The 25,599-nt window shown below is 47.1% G+C and overlaps 1 protein-coding gene across 1 annotated transcript in view; it reads right to left on the bottom strand.

The window, feature by feature from the left end:
• CSMD2 (CUB and Sushi multiple domains 2) overlaps positions 1–25,599 on the bottom strand; it is a 649,885-nt gene that overhangs the window by 422,148 nt on the left and 202,138 nt on the right. The window lies entirely within an intron of this gene.

Raw genomic sequence — 25,599 nt, 5'->3', positions numbered from 1 at the left:
AGGAATATCACTTTAATCTCTTGGGCATGGCTGGCCTGATTTCAGACTCCACACTCCTTCTCACTAAATACCATAGAAGGGACATAAGGCATGGCATAAGAGTAGGTGCTCATTAAATCCAGTGTCCTTTCTTTCATGTGTGATCCACCCTGGCAGCCAGAGGGGCACTTCGGCCCCGCAGGTTCAGGGGAGTTGAAAGGGTTGGATTAGGCAGAATAGGCAGTGAAGTGGGAAGACAAGAGCCTGGGTTCTCATCAGCCTGACTGGTTTAAAGGGGGAAAATTGGGAGCCAGGGAACACCATGCACAGTGTGTGGCCAGAGTCAAGCAATCATGGTCACCTGCAAGTGTGCTCTCATGAGGCAGAGGAAATAGTCTTGGGGAGGATGCAAGAGCACCACAACCTGGCAATAAGGAGGGAGGAGGATACAGCTTCTCTGTGCCCATAAGTCAGTCACCTGTCCCACCTGACCCAGCTCCCCCTGCCCTCTGCCTTGTCCCCCAGAGTTGGAACTGCCTGTGCCTTAAAGGTCAACAGTTCCTATCATTCTAGGATACCCCCATGGGGTGAGGAGTAGCGGTCTTAGTCATGCCCAGACTACCGTTTAAGTACCTCTCCATTAATCCACCTGGCAATGATTTATTGAGGCTCTCTCTGAGAGGCCATGCAGCCAGATGGTGGAAAGTGCAGACTTGGAAGCCACTGTGCTTGGGTTCACTTCCCAGCCTGACATCTTACCACCCGTGGGACCGTGAGCAAGTCTTTTAACCTTTTTGCACTTCGGTTTCCTTATTTGTAAGATAGGGAGCTCAACAGCACCTTCCTTATATCAAATTAATTGTTGCAAGAATTAAGCCAGTTAAGGTATGCAAAGTGCTTAGGACAGAGCCTGATGTACAGTGAGTACAACACAAATGAATCTAAGTCTCAGTCCGGCGGGTGATGTGCACAATTAATGGCATACTAAGTGTTATGATGGGACAGGGACAGGTAGGGAACTAAACCCAGCTGGGGGAGAGGTCAGAGATCACTTCCTGGAGGAAGTGACAACTCTGCAGAACCCTGGGAGATTAGTAAGACTTAGCTAAACAAAAAAGAGTAAACAGCATGTGCAAAGGCCCTGAGGCCAGAGATAACCCAGGAGCTGAGGGAGCCTGGAGTAAAAGAGTGGGGTGGCAGTGATGGGGAAGTGGAAGTGGGCAGGTCTGGACTCTAAATGGCTCCCCTAGTCCTTGCAATACCCCCTTCCTGCCAATGTTGCTGTTAGTATCTTCTTTCCAGAACTCTCTCTACCAGCCCTGATGATCTCAGAACCCTCTGAAAAAAGGTATTCCCTCCCCGTTCCTCTCTCCCTCTTCTGAGAGGAAACAGTTCAGTGTAGAGGGTAACGGTAGACTTTGGAACCAGCCTGATCTGGGTGTGAAACCAGGTGCCATCGTGTCTTATTCTGTGTGACTTTGAGCCACATGAACTCTCTGAGCCTTAGTTTCTTCAACTGAGAAAGGAGTGAGGCCAAAAATATTTAGCGGTTGAGGGGGTTACCAATATAAATGCCACACGCTTGGCACAATGCCCAGAACATAGTAGGTGCTCACAAAATGGCAGATGTTCTCATTCCATTGGGCCACAGGGCCATGAGGGCATGTGCCTAGTCTGGTTCACAGGTATATCCTGGGAGACTAGCACAGTGCCTGGCACTTGTAGGGACATATGTGCATGTTCATTAATTAGTTATTTGGGGAGTTACTCATTCACATATTAATTCCTTCATGTAACAAAATTCATCATGGGCTTTCTGTGCTTGGCACAGTGGGGTCAGCCCTCAGAGGCTTATACTTTTGTGGAAGTGAATCTTAAAGACTGAGAGCTCTCCCTTGCCCATTCTTTACCTGTGACAAGCGAGATGACCTAGATGAAAAGATTTATCTCTATTGCCCTGTCCATTGGCCCAGCTTAGCATTTCCCATGATCCCACACTGCTAGTTTACTTAGCATTTCCCATGATCCTGTGTTGCTGGCTTACTTAGCATTTATCATATTCCCTTGCTGCTGGCTTGCTTGGTGTTTCCCATGATCCTGTATTGCTGCTGGCTTACTTGGCATTTCCCATGATCCCATGTTGCTGGCTTACTTGGTATTTCCCATGATCTCACACTGCTGGCTTACTTGGCATTTCCCATGATCCCCTGCTGCTGGTTTACTTGGCATTCCCTATGATCCCTTGTTGCTGGTTTACTTGGCATTTCCCATGATCCCATGTTCCTGGCTTACTTGGCATTTCCCATGATCCCCTGCTGTTGGCTTACTTGGTACGTCCCATGATCTCCTGCTGCTGACTTACCTGGTGTTTCCCATGATCCTGTACTGCTGCTGGATTACTTGATATTTCCCATGATCCCACAGTGCTGGCTTACTTGGCATTTCACATGATCCCCTGCTGCTGGCTTACTTCGCATTTCCCATGATCCCACAGTGCTGGCTTACTTGGCATTTCTCATGATCCCCTGCAGCTGGCTTACTTGGTGTATCCCATGATCCCATGCTCCTGGCTTATTTAGCATATTCTATGATCAGTCCCCTGCTGCTGGTTCACTTGGCATTTCCCATGATGCCCTGCTGCTGGTTCACTTGGCGTTTCCCATAATCCCATGCAGCTGGCTTACAGCAGAGGCAATAACTGTGATGTGTGCATGTTTATGAGTGTTGGGGGTGGGAAGGACAGGTCAGGTAAACATTTGGAGAAAAAAGCAAGCTAAGGTGAGGGGAGGGAGCCAACTAGGGGAAATGAGCTGAGAACTGGTGTAGAACTAACGTTTCATTTTCCGCAATGAGATGCAAAGACCCAATTTAATTAAATTACTAATGTCAAATTTTTAATGAACCTGCTTCTGCTTTGGGCTTTCTTCCTTTGAAATTAATGACTGGAACGTCACTATAAATAAAAGTCGATTCTTCTTAAAAAGTCACTCGCAAACGCTCACTGCTCTTTACTTAATGAGCTGTTCATAATCAGACCACTCTGACCTGACGCTTCCATTGGGACCTGGGTGTAATGAATGGGGCTCATTTCCAACCCCACCTGCTTTTTTATGCCACGCTCCACTCCTGAAAGGTCCCACAGTGAATGGAGAAAGGGCAGACTTTAGGCTCAGAGAGACCTGGGTTCAAATCCAGATCTGGCTGTGCAATCTTGAGCCGTAAACTTTCACTGGCCTTCAATTCTCCTGAAAATGGGGATACTTTTTCATCATGTAAGGGTGTTTTTGTTTGCTAGGACTGCTGTAACAAAGCACCACAAACTAGGTGGCCGAAAACAACAGAAACTTATTTTCTCAGTTATGAAGGCTAGAAGTTTAAAATCAAGGTGTCAGCAGAGCCATGATCTCTTTGAAACCTGTAGGGGAATCCTTCCTTTTCTCTTCCTAGCTTCTGGTGGTTTGCTGGCAAATTTTGCTGTTCCTTGGCTTGCAGATGCGTCATTCCAATCCTCTGTCTTCACATGGTGTTCTCTTGCTTTGTTTCTGTGTCTGAATGTCCCCTTTTTATAAGGACACCACTCATATTGGATAGGGTATATCCTAATGACCTCATCATAACTTAATCATCTGCAAAGACCCTGTTCCAAATGAGGTCATATTCACAGGTACTGGGGGTTAAGTCTTCAACATAGCTTTTAGGGGGACACAATTCAGCTCATCCCAGGGCTGTTGTGCAGATTATAATTCACCTTATAATACCTACCCCTGAGTGCCAAGTATGTTTCAGGTCCTGGACTAAAAGTTTATTTTACTTTTAGTCCAGGACCTGAAACATACTAGGCACTTTATCTTGTGGGATATGTAGTATCCTCATTTTACTGGTGAAAACAAAAACAAAAACCAAAAAAACAGGCACAGAGAGCTTCATTCACTTGCTTGCCCAAGGCCACACAACTAGAAAATCACAGAGCTAGGTTGAGGACATTGGTCTTTCTTGTTCAGCCTCCATTGTTCAGCACTCTGGAATATGAGATTGCTTCTGACAGAGGCAAAGCATCCAAGCACATAGTGGGTGCTTAATAAACAAGAGTCCTCTTACTCCCTTCCTCATTCTAGGCACTGCAATAAGATGAAGAGAGATTACCTGCCTGTCCAGATTTAACAGTCTGATTTTTTTTCTCAGTCTGATTTGCCAATCCTGTACTTTTTAATAATGTCAAGGGCAACATTTAAAGTGTGGTCTTTTGTTATGTCTCTAATGCGCAACTTGCTGGACAGACATAGGAGATTGGAGATAAGCTACAAAGCCAATCCTTTCTAAGGTACCGTGTTCTTTGATTTTTTTTTAGAATGTCCGTGTATTTTTTAGCACAGACACTATAACCGTTCATGCTCTCCCATCTATAAAGCTTCCCTTTGATTGCTTACAAAATGAAGAGGGAGATATTTACATCCAGCGCAGCCCAGAACAATATTATTAAAGCAGTGCCTGACATTGAACAATTCCATTGTAGATTAGCTGTGGGGAATTTTTGTCCCTTCTACAAAGCCTGACTCTTGCCAATCAACATAATATTCTCAGTAACTGTATGACAATGAATCTCCTCTGTGGTTGAAGTACAGCAAAAGCTACACCATGCCTTCTTTTATTTTTAATTTGAGACTTTGGTTCCCATATTATAATGAAGAGTCATTTACACTCTCTGGACAAGCACCCTCCATATGTTTTGATTTCTTATCTTCCATCAAGTAACTTGTTTCATCTCCATGGCCATATGATTGATACCAAGTGGTAGGCTAGTTGGGAAGAATAATTCAGGGAGAAGGATTTAGTCTTCCCACAATCCTCAGCATGGAAAGAAGAGAAGGTGATGCCTGTGTACGTGTGTCCATATGTGTGTGATCTGGGGGCAGTGGGCAGGATCGGGGAGGGAGGAATAGGAACTACTCTTTTTTGAGTCCCGGATCTGTGCTAGGCACTTCTACATCATATATTAGCTTATTTAATCTTTATAACTCCCTTATTTTTAGCGGTTTGGCCTTTTAAACATAATTCATTGCATACTTACTCTGTGCTATCCTTAATGTCAAGTGCTTTTCATGTATTTCCATCCCCAAAGAGTTTTCTATACTTGCTGTCTCCATTTCCTCTCCACTCAACTGATATACATTTATATTTTATTATACATGAGATATATAATTATACATTTTATATATGTCATATATAAAGTTAATATACATCATATACTACATATGATATATATTTTTGCTTGATACATCCATTTGTTTATTATTTGTCTCACCTTGCGACAGTGTCAGCTCCATAAGGACAGGCATTTTTTGGTCTTTTTTGTTCAATGCTGTTTCTCAGTTCCCAGAACAGTGCCTGATGTATAATAATACCTTCATAAAAGTTTACTGAGAGATTTAGTGATCTTATTCAATCCTCCCAACAACGTATCGAGAGAGGTGCTATTATCATCCCTTGTTGAGATAAGCATGGTTGCCAGAGATGTTGGAGCATTTATCCAAGGCCACACAGCTCACTCCAGGGACAGAGGCGGGTTTTCACATCACAGCCTGGGATTCCACATTTCTGCCTGCACTAGGCCATTCTTGCACTGACCATTCCACAGGAAGTCCATGGTGACTAGTGTACCTTGAAACATTCTCACAAGGAATTCACATGTATTCTCCTCAGGGAGAGGATTTGGGGTGACAACCAGGCAAGTTGACCTCTAGGTTGGTCCTGTATATTTCCTGCTACCTGTCAATCAAACAGAGGCAAGGGTACCAGGGCATCAGATAGAGGATGCTACTCACAACTAGTCAGCGGGCCCCGCCCTGCTGGGCTTTGCCCTAATCCTTGTCAGGCGGAAGCCCTCCGCCATAAGCCTATTCATTCTCTCTACTCACGTTTGTGATTTTGCAACCTTCAGCATCATGGTCATGTGGAAAGTTTCATAAAGATACTGATGCTTAGACCCTATCCCTAAACCTACTGAATCATAATATGAGAAATAGAGCCTGGACTGCTCCAGGAGAATGAAAAGCTGAGATTGAGAATAACTCCCAGTGATCTATTCGTGTAAGTTATTCCACTGGCCCAGCTGGGTTTACCTCTCTGAGCTTTAACTGCTCAATCTCCAGGGCCTTTCTTGTTTTTAGGTTTTTACTTCTGAGAGCAACAAACCTGGCCTCTCTCCTGGAGTTTCCTGTCCTCCATAAACCACACTAGCCCTACAACTTCCTTCTCATCTGAAGACCCTCATGTCTCTTCCCTGGACTTCTGTACCCAACTCTGATCTTCTCACCGCTGGCCTTGCCCTCTCCAATGCATTGTACCCAGCAATGCTGAAGCCAGCATTGTAGAATGACAAATTCACCATGGTACTGCCCTATTGACCCTGCCAGGAGCCCACATTATAAAAGTAAGTTCCGCCGGGCGCAGTGGCTCAAGCCTATAATCCCAGCACTTTGGGAGGCCAAGACGGGCAGATCACGAGGTCAGGAGATCGAGACCATCCTGGCTAACACGGTGAAACCCCGCCTCTACTAAAAAATACAAAAAAAACTAGCCGGGCGAGGTGGCGGGCGCCTGTAGTCCCAGCTACTCGGGAGGCTGAGGCACGAGAATGGCATCAACCCGGGAGGCAGAGCTTGCAGTGAGCCGACATCTGGCCACTGCATTCCAGCCTGGGCAACAGAGGGAGACTCCATTTCAAAAAAAAAAAGTAAGTTCCTTACCACCAAGGCACAGGCAAACACAGAACCTCTGGTCTTCTGGGTGACTCTCATGAGAATATGTACTGATTTGAAAGATTAATTTAAAAAAAGGAAATAAAAAGAAAACCTTAAGAACCTCTCTGTTGCCATCAGCATAAATTAAAGCTTAGGCCTAGGCAGCCCCCATCCTTGTGATCTGACTGTTGCTGATGTTTTGTGCCTTCTCTCATGTAGTCCTCTCTACCATTGCTACTCTAAACCACAGGCTCCCCAAGCACTCCTTCGTTTTCTCTCAAATTCTTCATCTGGCAAACTCCATCAAAGCCACACTTAAATGTCACCTCCTCCGTAAAGCCCTCCTTGATACCCTTGGTGTCTTGTATAACCCATAAGATCCCGCAAGAACACATCTTGATTGAATATAAATACTGTCACAGTGTCATTGGAGATTGGCTCTTAGAATCCTGAATCTCCTGGCCCACGAAGTACGCAGGCTCCCTCTGCTCATTTTGTTAATGTTGCAATCTCACAATCCCACATTTTACAAGATTGGGTTTTTTTGGACCCCACCTAAGGAGTTATGTGGGGGTTTCCTTGCGCTTCAATTCCTGCACTTTGTTGTGTGTTGTAATTCATTCATTCATCCATTTATAACACCCTGGCTTCCAAACAGGAGCTGAGCCTGCTTGTAATTGTTTCTTTAGGTGTCTATTTTCATCTCTGGACTCCTTGAGGGGCAGGAACGGTACTGTATTCTTTATATATCTAGCATTGATTTCATGTCTGGCAGGAAGAGAGTGCTCAGTTGAAGCCGGAATGTGTTGAGTGAATGAAATCTATATGTATACATAATATATATTATATATTAATCAGAATTACACCCACACACACACGAAGCAGTAAACTAGTGTAAGAATTGGCAAACATTTTCCATACAGGGCCAGACAGAAAATATTTTTGACCTTGTAGACTATACGATCTCTGTCACAGGGACCTGATGTTTTCCATGCAGTGTGAAAGTAGCCACAGGCAATATGTGTTCCAACCAAACTTCAGTTATAAAAACAGCCAGCTGACCCACAGACCACGGTTTCCCGACCCTGAACTAGTGTTTATTCAGTTATGTACTTATGTGAGGCACATGATTCATATCTCAGGAGCCACCCCTCTCCTGTGATAAAGGCGAGTGAGGAAAGGTCAGTTTTGATGGGAGTCAAGGATGGGAAGGGACTGTGGGGCAAGTGGGCTGCACCAGGGAGGGTGCTGGACAGAGGTGACTGGCAGGAACTGGAAGGGACAGGCAGGTGGCACTTGAATATTGAGACCTACATCAAATTTCCTTTTCCCTTCCATGTGGCCCTGGGGACAGGTGGGCATTGTGCTGGCTGCAGGGAAGGGCTTGTGTATTTATAGCTTCCACCCTTCCCCATTAAAATGGGATTCATTTTTAGTCTTTATAGCTAATCCTTAGGTTGGTAATGATGACCTTATTTTACCAAAGAGACAGCTGAATTTAGAGACCCGAAGGGTCACACAGGTAATAGAAGTAGTGAAAGTAATAACAGTCACGGCTTGAGTGTTTACTATGAGCTGGGCACATTGCTCAGTAATCTTCTATTTCATCTTACCTGGACGGAGGCACAAATGTGTCTTTTTACAGGGAGGAAACTGAGGAACAGCTGGGCTAACTGACCGAGGGCTACACTGCAGGTTGGGATCAAAGCTGGGGTTGAAACCCAAGCTGCTTTGCCATGTTGTAATTTGATCTCCCAGAATTGAAGACCTTTGTTTGTTTCACTGCTTGCCCAGTGTGAAGTCCATGCTCTTGGTACCTTCAGAGTTCCTCTCCTTGCCAGGCCTAGAGCATGCCCAACCCACACCCAGTCAGAGCTCTCCTTGGCCCCTTTCCTCCAACCTGGACTAGCTGGGGCTGCAAATACGTCCATCATGGCACCAGAGGGGCCACGGAGAGGCTGTCAGAACAGAACTCTCCTTGCTGCTTCCTAACCACAGAACCCATGGCTTCCTTCCTTCCACCTGGGATTCTTTTAAAGAAGCACTACCAAGAAGCAAACATCATAGGCCCCAGAATAGAGCTGCCAAGTAAAACACAGGACTCCCAGTTCGAGGTGAAGTTCAGAGAAACACAAACCCTTCTATAGTATAAGCATATCCCTTGGAATATTTGGAATATACTTATACTAAAAAGACTTTGTTATTTGAAATTCAAATTTAACTGGGTTTCTCGTGTTTTCATTTGCCAATTTGGGCAATCCTGACCCAGAGGGAAGAGGTATCTCTTCTGCATCGAAGACTTCAACCTCTTAAAAGGTTGGGGCCATTTCTCTGGGGAAATGGGGTAGAGGAAAAAGGGACGAGCTAGAGACCCTGCCTTTAAGGAATTAATATTGAACTAGAAGAGTGGATGTAGAGGGGGACATTTCAGGGCCTCCTAGGGTAGGACCTGAGAAGGTTTGGGATACAGCAAGATTGTAGGGGAGCAGTGAGCCACAGTGCCTCCTTCTTTCTCCTGTCACTCTCTGAGGGAAGTTCACTTTTTCCAAACCAATAACATGTGCTGCCCCTGTTTCAGAAGACTATGGCAAGCCTTGGTTCCTTGGAGGAAGAGCACTAGGCTGGCACCAGGTCCTTTATCCTATGTCCTATGTGATCCTCTCCAGCACCTGCCTCTCTGCCCCCTGCTCAGCTCGACATGCCCCCACGGCACCCTAGCACAGGGATAATCAAACGTATCTAGACAGAAAAACACATGGAAAATCAGTGATACCCTATGGTGAAACAAGGCAAAATACTGTTAATATTAGGCTTAGAATAGCTAAATATGCAATTTGGGGCTAAATTTGATTAATTGCATAGCGGGGTCGAAAAATGTCTTCCGGTGTGTTCCATGATACACTGGCTGAGAAATAAATGTAATGAGAAAAACGTTCAGTGTATCAGGTAATTTTTAAAAATACCACAGAAACTCCCTCCTTGTGAAGAAACCAGTGCTTACAAGTTGATCTGAGTTTCTGCAGGAAAAACCTGCTTAACCTTGCTTAATCCAGAATTTCCCAAAATTTGACTATATAATCACTGCCCTGACTTTGGAACTTTTCTCTCAGTAATGCCTAATAACATCTGAATTGTTCTGTGAAACACATTTTGGGAGATATTGGATTCCGGGATAAGATAAACCTGAGTTGCTTTACTTTCTGTATTAGTCATCATGAAAATAAAACAACAATAGCCAGGGTAGTTGACATTTACATAGAACTTTCCAGGTTACTATGAAAATGTTTTTCTTGACAAACATGTCTCCCACTGGAACATGCAAAGGACTGTTTGTTCTGGGGGCAGGGCTGGCCTAAGGTCTTCTGTGACCCATTGGCTAGTAACTTGTGGTGGTAAAATCAATTCTTACCAAAGAGGTAAACTAATCGCTTTCAGATGAACGTAGCATGTTAAGGAAGGGCAAAGAGGACAAACAAAAAGAAAGAAAACCTTCTTTCTTTTCATCTGAGAACTTTTTTTTTTTTTTTTTTTTTTGAGACAGAGTCTTACTCTGTGGCTAAGGGTGGAGTGCAGTGGCATAATCTTGGCCCACTGCAACCTCCACCTCCCGGGTTCAAGCAAGTCTCCTGCCTCGGCCTCCCGAGTAACTGGGATTACAGGCGCGCACCAGCACGCCCAGCTAATTTTTTTTTTTTTTTTTTTTGTATTTTTAGTAGAGATGGGGATTTACCATGTGAGCTAGGCTGGTCTCGAACTCCTGACCTCAAGTGATCCACCCGCCTCAGCCTCCCAAAGTGCTGGGATTATAGGCATGAGCCACCGCACCCGGCTGCCTGACAACTTTTATAGCAGGATATGTTTTCTGTTTGTCTGGGGCAGAATGACCCTCAGGCTTTGGGAGGTTTATGGCCAGGGCTGCCATGTTTGGCCCACATCCCTGTCCAGCTGCAAACAGAATGTCATCTTCTATGGCCTCAGCCTTGAACCAATCCTGGCAAAGGAGCTCAAAGAAGAGGAGGCTCTGAACCCAGCTGGAGTGTCCTGCCTTGAGGCTGGGGGTTATAACTATCGGTGAGGCTGCCCACCTGGGAAGTCACTCTATCACTTCCCAGGGCTGTCCCAACAGACTGCATAACTAGCCCTGTTATCTCCTTAACCTTCCCCAGGGTGGGAGCCCTGCTCTGGGTCAGGCTCTGCTGCCCCTGCCCAAGGCTGAGTCTTAGTCCCCTATATCTTGCTGACTGGTAGGGAAGTATTGCCTTGAGGACCAGCATTACTTGGGATGCCCATAGCAATGTCCCACACATCAACTAATCCCCTAGACAACAGAACTCCAGAGCCCCTATTTCCTCCACTTGGCTCCCTGTCCAGGGCCCTGAAGCCCCAGCACACCTCACAGCCATCTCTCTTCTTAAGGCAAGAGACAGCTGAACTCGTATTCTACTGGAAGAAGCACAATGTTCCCAAGGCTCCAGACCCATGGCCTCTCTCCTTCCAAGAAAAGTTAGACAGGGGGCCCAAAGAGGAACTGAGGAAGTGGTGTCTGACCGCCATCATCTATCTGATTCGTGTACCTTCTGCAAAGGATGGTGAACAGGGCGACTACAAAAGACAGGGACTCAACGTGTGGTGCATCTGAGTTCCTGTAGAGTGTCCTATGAATCCTCGTCCTCCTCACTTCCTCCTTCAGCATCAGCACCATCGCTTACGGACCACTTCTATGACAAACTTCACACTTAATCCTGTCTCATTTAATGCTCATAACAGCCCTGAGGTGGATACTGTGCCCATTGGACAGGAGAAGAAACTGAGGCTCAGAGAGGGTGAGTCACTTGCTCATATTCACACAGCATGGTACCAGGGGAGCTGGGATGTACACCTAGTCAGCCTGACCTTGGCACCTTCTTTCTTAGCTGCTGTAGAAGTGGAGGAAGAGTTGGTGAGTCACAAGACTATCTTGCTGGCTACGGAGTCTGCTTTGAGGCTTTGTTTTCTACAGGTCCCTCTAACTGGACCAAAGATGGTGCTTGGTGAACATTTTGCAGTTTGAGGATCAGGAACAGTGGGAAATGAGAGGCCCTGCCTCATCCATTCACTTTCACTCATCTCTGGAGTCCAACTACTCTCCAAAGGCTTCATGGAGGCCGCTGGGCAGGGGGAGGCCATCTGTTCAGTCCTCTGACATCACAGAGGCAAGTGGTAGAATGGGCTCTGCCTTCTGCCCTGGACAAGCTCCTTACTTAGAAGACCCAAAAATGTCTTACACAGAAACACAAGCATACTAACACACTCTCACACTCAACATGCACAAATCCATCCATGCACATACTCCCCTTTACAAGAGACATGCACACACATACATTCTCATACACATAAACATGCACGTATAAAAAGACAAATTCAGGATGCATCTGAACACAGCTCTTACATTCACACACATGACAACAGATACAACACACTTACTCTCCCACATATTTGAATAAACCACTCATGTTTATGTACAACCTGTGTCCATCTCAAGATACCGATCCATTTCCATGTAGCCTCTCTGGATTAATAAACTTTTGCACAGACGTCTCTTTATACAACCAGAACAGCCCTCAGAAGCCAGTGTTATATCACACACTCATGGGGCCTGCCTGACACTTGTGTTTAAGCTCCTGTTTTCCCAGACACAGAATGCAGAGAGAGAGGCGTGGAGGTAGTTCTAACCCTAGAGATGTCTCAAGCATCTGCTGGCTCAGTCTGTGATCTCAGAGGCAGGGATCAAGGGCTGTCAGGGTCAGGGAGACACAGGGTGTCATGGTCCAGAAAATGTCTCCGGCGTCCCATAGACCTGGGTTTGAATTCCATCTGTGCCTCTCCTGGCTGTGGGTTACTGGTTATATAACAGGTATGGATTAGGAGAGTGGACTCTGGAGGTGGACTCTGGGCTCATAATCAATTCTCAGCACCGCTACTTAAATAGCAAGCTACTTCACCTTCCTGCATCTCAGCTTCCTCACCAATAAAATGGGGGTAATAATCGCACCCAGCTTAGAGAGCTGTTGAGAGGATTAAGTCCGATAAACCAGGCAAAGTGCTTATCTCAGTGTCTGGCACACAGGAAGTGCTCAATAAGTTTAGGATGTGATTACATATAAGCCCCTGGAGTTCCCTGGGAGAAGATGCCAGGGCAGTGTGGGAGAGGCTGGAGCTGAAATAGAGAGAAGCCGGGCACAGTGGCTGGGGAGAGTAGATGGCCCCAGGAGCCAGAACATGGGATGCACCCTGGCTCTGCCAGGCAGGCAGCGTCCCTTAGACCTACACTGCTCCTGTTGAGCCAGGGAGTGGTCTGCTGCTTTGAATTCTAAAGACCTCCCTTACAGCCTAAGAAGAATCACTCATGAATAGTCCTACCCAGCTGCAAACTGAAATGCAAGAGGAGACCCTATGTATCACTGGATTCAGACCTGGTCCCCTCTCTGACCCTCTACTCAGCTGCCCTGTGCTGCCCTGGCCCACCAGCCTGTGGCTCACAGCTTCAGGGATGAGGGGAAGGAATAATTCAGAGAAATTTCCTGGAAGAGGCATTTGGTACGGTCTTGATAGAGAAGGAAGGATGTTCCAGAGACAGGAAGTGGCACATGGCCACGAGCACAGAAGCCCCCACTGCTTGCTTTCCAGGCTCTTATTCCCAGGGTTAGTGACTCTTAACTTCCTGTCTGCAGTCCAAGTCCCAGTCCAGACCTTCCTCCTGACTCTAGACTCCAAGTCTTGCTACTTTCAGGTTTCACTAAGTGAAAATCTCAGAGATGCCTCCAACTGCACATGACCCAAAGCACTCTCCTGCCCTTACCCCAAACCCATCTCTCCCCTGGGTTCCTTGCACCTGGGACTAGCCCATCATCCAGTCAGCCATCCAAGCCGAGACCTCATCTGGTCTCACACCCAGTCTCTTGAATTCGCTTTCTTCCATCTCTTATATCTGCCCCCACCCCATTGCTCAGGCTCCAGGACCAGCCCCTACCCTATCTCAGTTTCTTCTCTTGGACTTGGAGATAGCCTCCTCATTGTTCTGTCTTCAGACTTGCCCCAGTCCAACCCATTCTCTAAACAACTAGTAGGATCATGGCTATTCCCTCCTAAAAGCTCTTCAGTTGGTGTCAAGTTCTATAATGTCACTCAAGGTCCTCCATGAGCTAGCCCCACCCATGTCTCCAACTGTACGTACCCCTGTCTCCTCCTCACACCCAATGTTCCAGCAACAACGGCTCTCCTTATATCTCCTCCAGCAGACAGAGAGAGAGAGAGAGAGAGAGAGAGAGAGAGAGAGAGAGAGAGAGAGAGAGAGGAGAGTGTCTATAGTCATGCTGGTGTGTTGGTGTTACACGAGCATGTGTGTGTCTATATATGCATGTAAGCTGCATATGTATGAAATGTGTGGGTATGTGGGTATGTTCAGGGACATGACATGTGGCATGTGGTTATTTAGGTAGGAGAGCCTGTTGAGGATGGACATTGAGGGAAACGTGGTTGAGAAGCCAGCAGTTGGCACAGCTGGGCAAGATGACATTTACAGCAAAGGCTAGGCTACTGACAGGCCCAGGAAATCAAGGCCTGGGAGCCAGGTGTTTACCAGGCCCTGAATATCCCCAGGTGAAATCAAGGGAGCTGCACTCCCCACTTTCCAGACCTGGCCTGCAACTGTCCTGGGGCACAGGTCATATGCACAGAAGAAGCCTTATGCCATCTTGGGTATCTTGTCTCCCTCCTTCCTATTCAGCCAAGGACTGGGATGAGAGGCCTCCAAACAGCCTGCATCTGTCTTCATGTCTCTGAAGAGCCACTGTTGACCTGATCATCCCACCATGGTGATTGTTCACCAAAGACAGAAAGCTGTTAATTCCAGCTCCTAACTGATTACTGCATTGAGTCAGGCCTTATTCAGAACCTTGGGTGTTTTTCTAGACACCTGAGAACCCCAATTTATCTTTCCCCTTGGTCCTCTATCTGACAATCTGACCTACAGTCATTCCTGACTGACATTGGCCAAGTCTCTAACCCTCCACTCTCTTTTCCCAGGCCAGTCTGTTAGCACACATCTCCAGGGCAGGAGGGAGGCTTCAGAAGCCAGCCTAGTTCTCTCTTTCCTCCCTTGAGCAAAAAGACAAGAATTTGTCTAAATTTTAGGGACACTGCATTCCATTCTGTCATCTGTTCAAGAGGCACATGGCTTACTAGAGCTGCTCATTCATTCACTCATTCAACCAATGTCTTCACACACCAGTGGTGTGCTGGGAACTGATGATGAGTGTCCTCCCTGCCCTCATCATGCTTACACTCTACAAAAAGTGCTCTTGTGTTTAAAAAAATATCAGAGCCCATCCCAGGCTGCAATCCCTAAGAAGAGGTGAGGCCAAATGACCTTCAAGGATCTGCTCTGTGCCAAGCAATTATACTAGCCATTTACATCATTGATTGCCAAGAAAAATCAATCTCTTCCCTGCCTTTCTCCCATCTACCCACCCATCCTCCACTTCAGGTTCCCTGCCAGGCTCACCTCCTTCTCCAGTCCTCCTGCTCTGACACTCACCTGCCTATAAAACAAACCCAGGCACCATCCTTAAGCTTCTTGTGACTCTTTGATGCTGGCAGAATAAATCGTCTACTTCTTAGCAAGACATTTAAGGTCCTACATGATCTGGACTCGGCCATCTGTCCAGGTTTTCCTCCCTCTACTTCCATCCTTACCACACCCTCAACCACGCACATTCCTGCTCCTTTGGAATTATCACCTCTCCTTCCATGACCTCTCCTTTGTGCCCTTTCATGCTTCTTGGCCTCTGTAGTTGCTGGCCCCACCTCTGAAGTAATCTTCTGCTTTTCCTCATCTGGCACATCCTTCTCCACCTTTTGAGACTCAGTTCAAAAGTCACCTCTGGGAAGACATCCCCTTCTCCTCCGTGGAGCCCAGTGGTCCAGTGTGCTTTGTACACAGCTCCGATGACACTCAGCATGGTGGGGAGACCACAGGAGCCAAGGCAGAGAGAACGAGAAGAGCAGTTAAGGGCTGAGTCCTAGGAAACTCTGACCAAGAGTTTCCTTGACGCCCACAAGCATCTTAAGAATGACAACTTGGCTGGAAATGTATGAAATGCCACCAAGAGAGCTGAAGCCAGAAGATGACTGAACAGAGCTGTTGAATTTGATGGTCCAGTTATAGAACCAGTGGTATTAAACAGAGGAAAAGTAATAGAGCAAAGAGGTAGAGGTCTGAATAAGGATAACGGTAGTGATGGTGGATAATCTTTAAGTACATGAAGTTCTTCTCTGCCCCAGGGCCTTTACACAATATTCCCTGGCCCAGAACTGCTCTGTCTTCCACTCTGCATTGCTCTCTCATGATCATCTTTCAGCACTCAGCTCAGATGTCACCTCCTCAGAGAAGCCTACCCTGACATTTAATCCAACCTCAGCTATTCTGCCTCACCACCCTTTATTATACCTTCAGAGTATTTACAGTCATGAGCAATCATTTTATGTGGCTCTTGTTTTTGTTGTTACACACACACACACACATACACAGGCACACACACAGTAACATGTAAGCTCCATGCAAACAGAGACCTTGTCTGACTTTTTTCACTTTTGTATCCCGGCATATAGCACAGCGGCCAGCACACAGTAGACACTCAAAAACTATTTGTTGAATCAATGACTCTATGAATGTATGGATGCACAAATGAGTGGATGGATGACAACCTCAATGTACTTAGCTTTCTTGAAATTGTTGGCCGTATGTTTACTGAACTCACGTCAGGGGGCTTCTGTTCCTTAAACATTCCCTAAGGCATTGGGCACCAGCAAATGTTTGTTGGATGGCCGCATGTGGCAAAAAAGTCTAGCTCCACCAAAATTCCATCTTCCCTTCTTGGGGCACACAGCTAGACAACCTTTCCTAGACCTCCCTGCAGTTAGGTGGACCATAGGCAAAAGTGATACAGGCCATGGCCAGGCTTGGCCCATAAAAACCTCCATGCAGCCTCCTGCATGTTCTTCCTACATTGGCTGGATGTTGTTGATCAGACCCAAGGGACGTGGGTCTCCAAGGTGGAAGGAGGCTTTATTCCCGAATTTCTGGGTGGAGTAGAGCTCCCCACCACATTAAACACCTGCCCAGGACAGATATACGAGCAGTAAATAAATTTAAATTTGCAGAGTCGTAGAAATGTGGTGTCTTGTGGTCACCATGGCCTACCCATTCTCTGCTACACAGCCAGGACCAGCTTCTCTCACATGCCCCGGAATCCTCACACAGTCTGTCTGTCCTGCAACCTCAAGCTGTGCCAACTCGCCACATTTCCATGATGTCTACAGTCCAGCTGACCCAGGAACCTCCTCTCTCTAAGTTTTCAGTAGAACCCAATCTCTGTTGCTCATAGTCCTTTTAGAGTCTGTAGCTTTTTCTGAGATCCATGGGCTAGAATCAAAAGGGTCTTTACTACTTTGGAGTCAGGGATCTTTTGAGAAAAGATAAAACACATGTACCCTCCTCCCAGGAAGACAGGAGCCACAGGCCCCCGAGGTCAGGCATGGGTTCCTAGTGCTTTTGCCCAGCATGGCTCACCTGACAGCCCCATTCCAAGCTTAAAATGTCCCCGCCAGAAAAGAGCCTTGCCTGTTCAAGCTGACCCTGCTCCCTGAGAGATATGGATTGATTTTATTGACTAAGGAGCCAGCCATGACCATGTCAAAAATTTATCAGACTAGCCTTCATTTGCAAGGCAGTTCCCACGGATAAGGGTACAAGCCCAGTGCTCAGAATCCCAGTACCACTGCCCAGTGATGCTGGTTCCCTGCCACGCTCACTCCCTTCTCCAATCCCCCACGCTACCATGAGACCTCGAACAAGTCCTTTCCCTCTCCAAGACTCAGTTTCCTCATCTATAAATAGGATAATACTATAACTATCTCTTAGGGTTGTTGTGTGGATCCAGGCAGATAATCCATGCAAGGCACCTGGCACAGCACAATTCCTGGCACAGACCTAGGGCTAGTATGATCTCCTTCAACCCCCTCCCCTGAGAGTCGAAGTAGGTAAAGTACTATCATGATCTTGTTTCTACAAATGAGGAAACAAGACCAGAGAAATGAACTAACTTGCCCTAGGTTGTAAACCTTGTAAGTAACAAGCCTGGACTCAAACCCCTAAACTTGACTGCCTTCCACAGCTGATTGGTACTGGGTTGCTATGGAAACCTGCAGGGCCCAGGGTAAGATCTAGTGGAGGCCAAGTGAGGGGTGTGCGGGTGGCAGTTCGGTTGGTGGCAGGGAAGGGAATGCTGACTTAACTCTGGTCATCCGAATACCCACAATTATACAATTGAAGGTAGCCAGGGTTAAGTCAGTATTAACTTGCCCAAGCCTGCAGTAAAGGAGAAGGAGGTATGTTCATAGCAGCACTATTCACAACAGCCAAGTGGGAGAAGCAACTCCAGTGTCCATGATGGGTGAATGGCTAAACAAAACATAGTACATCCGAACGATGGAATGTTATTCACCCTGACAAAAGAAGGGAATTCTGACACATACTACAACATGGATGAACCATGAGAACATCATGGTAAGTGAAATGAGCCAGTCACAAAAACAACAAATACTGTATGATTCCACTTAAATGAGATACCTAGAGTAGTCAAACTCATTGAGAAAGAAAGCAGAATAGAGGTTACCAGCGGCTGGGGGAGAGGGAAAAGAGGAGTTACTACAGACTCTAGGGTCAGAGCTTCAGCCTGGGAAAATGAAAAGATTCTGGAGATGGATGGCAGGGATGGTTATACAACAGTGTGAATGTACTTCAGATACTTAATGCCAATGAACTCACTCCACACTTAAAAATGGTTAAGATAATGAGTGGTGTTATGTGTATTTCACCACGGTTGAAAATAATGATTCTTTTAAAAGGAGGAGGAGGTCAAGGTGTTTATTCGTCACCCGTGGACCCTGTCTCGCCATCCCAAGGAAGAAGAGAGGACGATCCCAACTAGAACGGGCTGCTGGGCCACACTGCCCGGATCCCCATTTGCCTTTCTCCTGCCTCATTTCCAGTTCCAGAATTATTTATCATCAAGGAGCTGCCGGAGATGGAATGTGAATTAGGAGCTCAGCTTGATTTTGTTTTATCTTATTTTCCCCCATGAAGCGCCGCCTGAGTGGGGCGGGGTGGGAGTGTGCAGAGCTTTGTTGTGACTTGTCGCCAAGCAAATGCGGTGTCAGCTTCTGCGCAGGAGGCTGAGTGTGGAGCATCCTGGGGCCTGTGCAGAGGATGCTCATTCTAGGAAATAATTACCCGGGTGTCCCTTCAAGTTGGTCCAAAAAATAGAACACTCAGGAGTGAGTGCTGTTATACCTTCTTAATTACTTTCCTCATTTAACCGGGTCATCTCTAGAAAGGCATTCAGGCTCTGGAGACAGACCACATTTTGATTTTCCACTCCCGCTTACTCATGGGTAACCTTAATGAAAGTCACTCAGCCTCAGTCTTCTCATCTGAAGAATGAAATGTAGAATAATGAAAGTACCTACATTGTACGGTTGTGGTGAGGATTGATAAAATGTCATGTATGAAGGGCTTGGCACCAATATGCCCGTGTGTGGAAGCTGACTTTGTGTCACCCTGATCATCACCACCACCATCATCATCATCACTATCATCATTTCTATCGGGCTACTTTGTATATGCTGACACTATTACACAAAATAAAGTGGGGGTGTTCAGTCTACTTTCTATTGTTCATCTCTCCAGTCAAACATCCCACTTGCAGGTGCCAAACCAGCCACACCCGGGGATTGGTGTCCTCCTATGGTGGCCACACCAGTGTATGATGTGGGCTGATCTCTACCTCGACACTGGTACCATGAGGGAGCTCTCATCCAGGCTGGGGCCCATGTTCCTGGAAGCAGGGTGACGCGGCAATTAACACCCCAGATCTGAGTTCAAATGTGGCTTGGCCTTTTACCAACTATGAGATCCTAGCTCTGTTCTTTTTAATTACAGTAAAATATACATAACATAAAATTTAGCATCTTAACCATTTTTAAGTGTAGTTTAGTGGCATTAAGAATATTCACATTGTTGTACAACCATCACCACTATCCATCCACAAAACTGTTTTCATTTTGCAAAACTGAAACTGTACCCACTCTGCAATAACGCTCCATTTCCCCCTCCTCCCAGGCCCTAGCAACCACCATTCTACCTCCAAGCACTGCATGTAAGTGGAGTCATATCGTATTATCCTTTTGTGACTGGCTTCCTTCACTTCGCATGTCCTTGAGAGTCATCCATGCTGTAGCAGGTGACAGGCCATTGTGGGTCTGCTTTTTAAGTTATGCAGTGCAGAAAACATGACATCTTAGAGTTGCTCTGAAGATGGAATCTCTATCTACCCTCTTGCTCAGACCAAAATCTTAGGAATATTCCAGAATCCTCTCTTTTCTCCACCCCCACATCCATGTCAGCCTTGCTGACCATACCTTAATCCAAGCACTCCTCTTTGGCTCCTGTGTTACCTCCATGGCCCAAGCCCCAGTATCCTTCACCCGGTGTCTGCAAAGGTCTAACTAATCTCCCTGATTCCACTCTTGCCCCCACAGCAGCCAGAGGGATCTGTTAAAACACAAATTAGAGCATGTCTCTCCCCTGCTTAACACCCCCCAAAGTCTTCTCATCTCCCTTCAAATAAAACCCACCCTCCTGTCCTAGACCTGCAGTCTCCATGGCCAACCTCTGCTGGTGCCCTTGATTCCTTCCTCACCATGCTCCAGCCACTATGGCCCCTCTTTCTGGTCCTTAGGCTTACCAAGTTCCTACCTCAGGGCTCTTGCATTCACCTATCACCTCCTCCGAGAGGCCTCCCCTCACCACACAAATCAAAGAGGCAGAAGCCCACTGGTCCTGTCTCCAAGTCTATCCTATTTTAAGTCTCTGCATGGCACTTATCACAACTGGCTGTCTTTCCCCTCTTTGTTTACTGTCTGTCTTCCCTACCAGAAGGTACACTCCATGCAAGCAGGGAGCCTGTCTAACCCATTCATTAGTATAGACCCAGAACCTGGCAGAGAGCCATTGCTCAATAAATACTTGTTGAATGAACTGACAAATGAGCAATGAAACTATATATACAAAGCACTTTGCATGGGGCTTGACAAGACGTTGTACTAGATGGCAGTATTATTATTATCATCATTGTCATCATAATGATTACCCTGGGCCTCCTGCCTCATTGATCTGCAAGGCTAGACCTTGCTTGAAGATTTGGGACAAGATCAATAACTGTCCAGGACTTTCTGTGTCATCATGGGAGCTGGAATTCATCCAAGGGGCTGTGAGTGAACAAGTTTCATGCCTTATAGGTTTGTGTGTCCAGGCTTAACGTTCATGAGTTCTACACAGTCCTATCCCACTCCCAGGTTGGGCAAAGACATTAAGATTGCTGACATGAGAAGATCCAAGAAGGCAAGCAGGGCTGGAGCTGGAAGGATAGGCCAGTGGGAGGAGACAGAGGGGGCAGCTGAGAGTCTCTCTGGACCCACAGTGACTGAAGACTGACAGCACCATGACCATCGGGACCTGAAAGGTTCCTAGATCTGGGTTCCCTGCAATAGAGACACCGACCAGAACCCTGATACTGTCAATAAGCAATTCTTTTATCAATAGACCTTAGAGATCTCCTGCCAGGTGCCTGCACTAGACCCATTAACTCAGTCACTGTGTGTGTGTGTGTGCGCGCGTGTGCGTGTGTGCGTGTGTGTGTGTCAGTACTGCTGCTAGGTGACTGCAGATGCCACCCTGAAAAAATAATCAAACAGCTCTTTAAGTGATGCTTCATGCAGGGTTTCCATGGCAACGCTTTATGAAACAGCAAGGCGAACTTTGGTAGGCTCCCCCCACCCCCACGCCTCTTTCCCTGACTGCCACAGGGATCCTCGTTCCATGAGGCTGTGTTTTCTCAAAGCACTGGGTCCTCTTGGCTGTGGGACCTTGACTTGATTACTTAACCCCTCTCTGCCTCAGTTTCCTCACTTGTAAATGAGGACAACGATAGTATCTATCACATAGGATTGTTCTGAGAATGAAATGAGTTGGTAAGTGTGAAGCACCTCTTCCATGGTTAGTGTGGTAAGCAGAATTCTGAAATGCCCTTCAGCATCCCATCCCTTGGTCCCATCTCCACAATACCCTCCCTTTGGGTGTGAATAGGACCCATAGAGATGATGGGCTGTAACCCCCATGACTAGGTAAAGTTATATGGCAAAGATGAAGGGATTTTTTTTTTGCAGACGTAATTGAGGTCCCTGATGAGTTGACTTTGAGTTAATCCAAAAAGAAATTCTCCTGGGTGAGCCTGGTCAAATCAGGTGAGCCCTGAGGGCTTGGAGGTTAGAGACTTGAAGCAGTAGAGACTTTTCTGCTGACCTTGAAGAAGGAAGCCGTCCTGATTTTACAGCTGTAAGGAAACCATTTTGCCACCAATTACATGAACTTGAGAGAGGCCCTGGGGTCTCTGATAAAACCCCAGCCTCAGCCGCACCTGGATGACAGCTTTTGAGACCCTTAGTAGAGAACTTAGCTCAGCCATGCCTGGACTTCTGACCCATGGAAACTGTGTGGTAATAAATGTGGTTTAAGCTGCTATATGTGTGGTGATTTTTTTATGCAGCAGTAGAAAGCTGAAACACTACTGAAGAGATGTTCATGCTTGCGGATATGATACCCCTCCGCCCGCACAAGGCCCTCGCCATGCTGTGTTGTAGCTGCCCATTTATCTTGACTCCCTGCTGACCTGTGACCTTCCCACACAGATGCCCAGTAAAGGTGAGCCCCTGCTCAATTTTCCAGATCAGATAACATGTGCTTCCCTCGTGGTCACAATGAGATGATATCTGGAAATAGCGACCTGCTCATCTAGGTGGAGAGGAAAAGCGTCTGCTCTGAAGACTATGGATGCTTCTCTTTGTTTACTCTGAGCCTAGATAAAAAATGCCACAGAGAAGGCGTGTGGTGACACGTGTGACACCGCTGGCTTAATTGCCAATGTGAGAACACACAAAAGCCTGAAACTCCGCCAAGGCAGGGATCGTGTATGCCTCATCCTTATCAACGGCCCAGCAGAATGCCAGACACACACAGATATTTGTTAAGTCAGAAATGAGTTATTGCCTCCCATTTCCACTAAATGTAGAATAAAACCCAAAGTCCTCCCTGTGACCTCAGAGGTGGGCCTGCGTGTTCTGGCCCGAGCAGCCTCTCTGTCCTCGGGCCCTACCTCTAGGTGACCAATTTAGTCCCAGTTTGCCTGGGACGTATCCAGGTTTAGTACTGAAAGTCCTGTGTCCTGGAAAACCCTCTGTCAAAGCAAAGCAACACAATTGCTCACCCTGCCCCCTCCCCCTCCTGCTGCCCTCGACTCCTTCCATAGGGGCCTGCAGGTGGCTCCTCACACCGGCCAAACTCAAAGCCCTTTGCAGTGTCTGCAAAAACTCCTGGCTTCACATCTTTCAGGTCTCTTCTCAAGGGTCAGCTCCTCCAGGAAGCCCTCACAGACTGCCCTGTCCCATGTAATGCAGCTCACCACTCTCTTCCCCGACCCTGCTTTTGTTCTGCATGCCGTTTATCCCAATCTGAAATTAGATTATTTTTTGGTTGGCTTGTTCCCTGGCTGTCTCTCCACTAGAAGTCAACCTCTACAAGGGCAGCGGCTTTTCTTGCATTCCTGCTGGATCCTAGCAGCGTGGGCATAGGTCAAATGAATGAATGAATAAAGCTTTGTCTGGCAACTTGACTTGCAGCCCCTTTTCAAATCCTGATCCCCATGTGACAGAAGCCCTCTGGGTCTCAGGAGGTCACACTGGTTCACAGTGAGGACCCTACCCTGCTCCTGCCCCCAGCCCACTCTTGCCGTCCCTGGTGCCTCCAGGGCTGTGCTGACTGTCATCTTTCAACTCAAGCTGGCCTCTTGCCCCACCCTATCCTCGTCCTCAAGCGGACCTCCTGGGAATCCCCAGAGGCCCAGCTCCCTGGAATGGGTCTCGGCCTCAGACCACCTCCTCTGTGCTGGAAACTGTCTTTCATTTGTCAGAGGTTTGAGCAATCTCACATCTGCTCTGCCTTTGGCATACCTCACTCAATTATTCAACACACAAAATCCACGGGAGGTGGATTCGCTCACACAGACATTATCAGACCACTGACTTGGAACCTTGATGCTCTCTGGAAGCAGTTTCTTCCTAATTATTCAATAATTTATTTTATAACTCTGTGGAGCAGTCTGGGCCAGCCATCGGGGACAGGGACATTGATCAGACATAGGTCCTGCATGGTGTTGTGGGAGAGACAGATGTGCAGCCAAATAATTACAGAGAGATAAGGGGTGCTGCAGTGGAAGCTTGTGCCAGGCACCACGGGAGCCCAGGGGCACTGCACGCATTTCCCATGGAAACAGAGACTCTCATTTGCCAACCTTTCTGAGCTTGGGAATCAGACGCCTCCTCTCTCAGCTAACAGGATCTCTCTGGAGGATGATAATTTTGCATTTCAGTCTCAGTATATGTGTATGTGTATGATGTGTTTAGAAAGCGCCCACTGATTAGGGACATATCTGGTTTGAGGGCGACTCTGGAATTAGTGAGTTATTGGAAGGCAGTAATTCAGGAAGCATGTCCATGGCAGGTGGGGTCTCACGTGGGCCACATCTCCCATCCTTTTCCTGATCCCTGTGTGGGCATAGACAACCCCAGGCCACAATTTCTGACTCCATCTCCTGCCCTTCTCTATTGTTTCTGGTTTACTGGTCCTTAAATGAAATCCAGACCATCAATGCACTAGAGGGCATCAGCCCCCTCCCCTGCCAATCCCCTACTTGCCAGCTGTAGTCACACTTTCCAAGGAGGAGCACCCACAACTCATGGCTTGGCAGCCTCCCTGCCTGGTCTCACCATCACCCCAGAGCCCCCTGCAGGTGCATCAGTGGGTGTCAAAGGCTTTGTAGTTGATGTCACTGGGCATCCTCACAAGGACTTGTGCTTCCCCCAGTTCAAGACCAGCCTGATCCCAAACCCTACCTCTTTCTCACAGCCTGCCTCTGCCTTTGACATTCCATTAGGCCTGTGTAAGACTGGGGAGCTGTGCTCACTGGGACAGGAGTCTCCTGGCCTGCGTGCCCTGTCCTGCTTGGAAGGCAAAGGATGCAGTGTCTCAGTGACATCTGAGAGGGAGTGGCAATGTCATGGTGTGGTTCCGAGCATGGTTCTGGAATCAGATAGGCCTGGGTATCTACCTTAGCTGTGTGACTTTGAGAACTACACCATACCTCTCTGATCTCCAGGGGCCTCATCAGTGAGCTGAGAGTGAGATGCTTTGAATGTGAGCCTAGTGAGAGGTGTTTGGGTCATGGGGGTGGATCTCTCATGAAAGCTTTGGTGCTGTCCTGGCAGTAATGAGTGAGTGAGTGAGTTCTCACTCCATGAGTTCACACAGTTGATCGTTTAAAGGAGCCTGAAATCCCCTCTCTTTCTCTCTTGCTCCCTTTCTTGCCATAGGACACGCTGGCTCCCCTTCACCTTCCTCCATGACTGTAAACTTCCTGAGGCCTCACCAGAAGCAGATGCTGGCACTATGCTTCATGTACAGCCTACAGAACCGTGAATCAAATCAACCTCTTTTATTTATGAATTGCCCAGCCTCACACATTCCTTTATAGCAACACAAATGGACAAATACAGGGAGTTATTAAGACTCAGGGATGTTCAGAGGATTAAATGAGATAGATCATGTGAAAAACACATGTCACAGACACTGGCACCTAGTAAGGACTCAATAAATGGTACACTAGCTGTT

The sequence above is a fragment of the Macaca mulatta genome, chromosome 1 (genome assembly GCF_049350105.2).
Source record: "Macaca mulatta isolate MMU2019108-1 chromosome 1, T2T-MMU8v2.0, whole genome shotgun sequence".
NCBI classification, from domain to species: Eukaryota; Metazoa; Chordata; class Mammalia; order Primates; family Cercopithecidae; genus Macaca; species Macaca mulatta.
The sequence above is the reverse complement of the archived record's forward strand: the minus strand, read 5'-3'. Positions and strand labels throughout refer to the sequence as shown.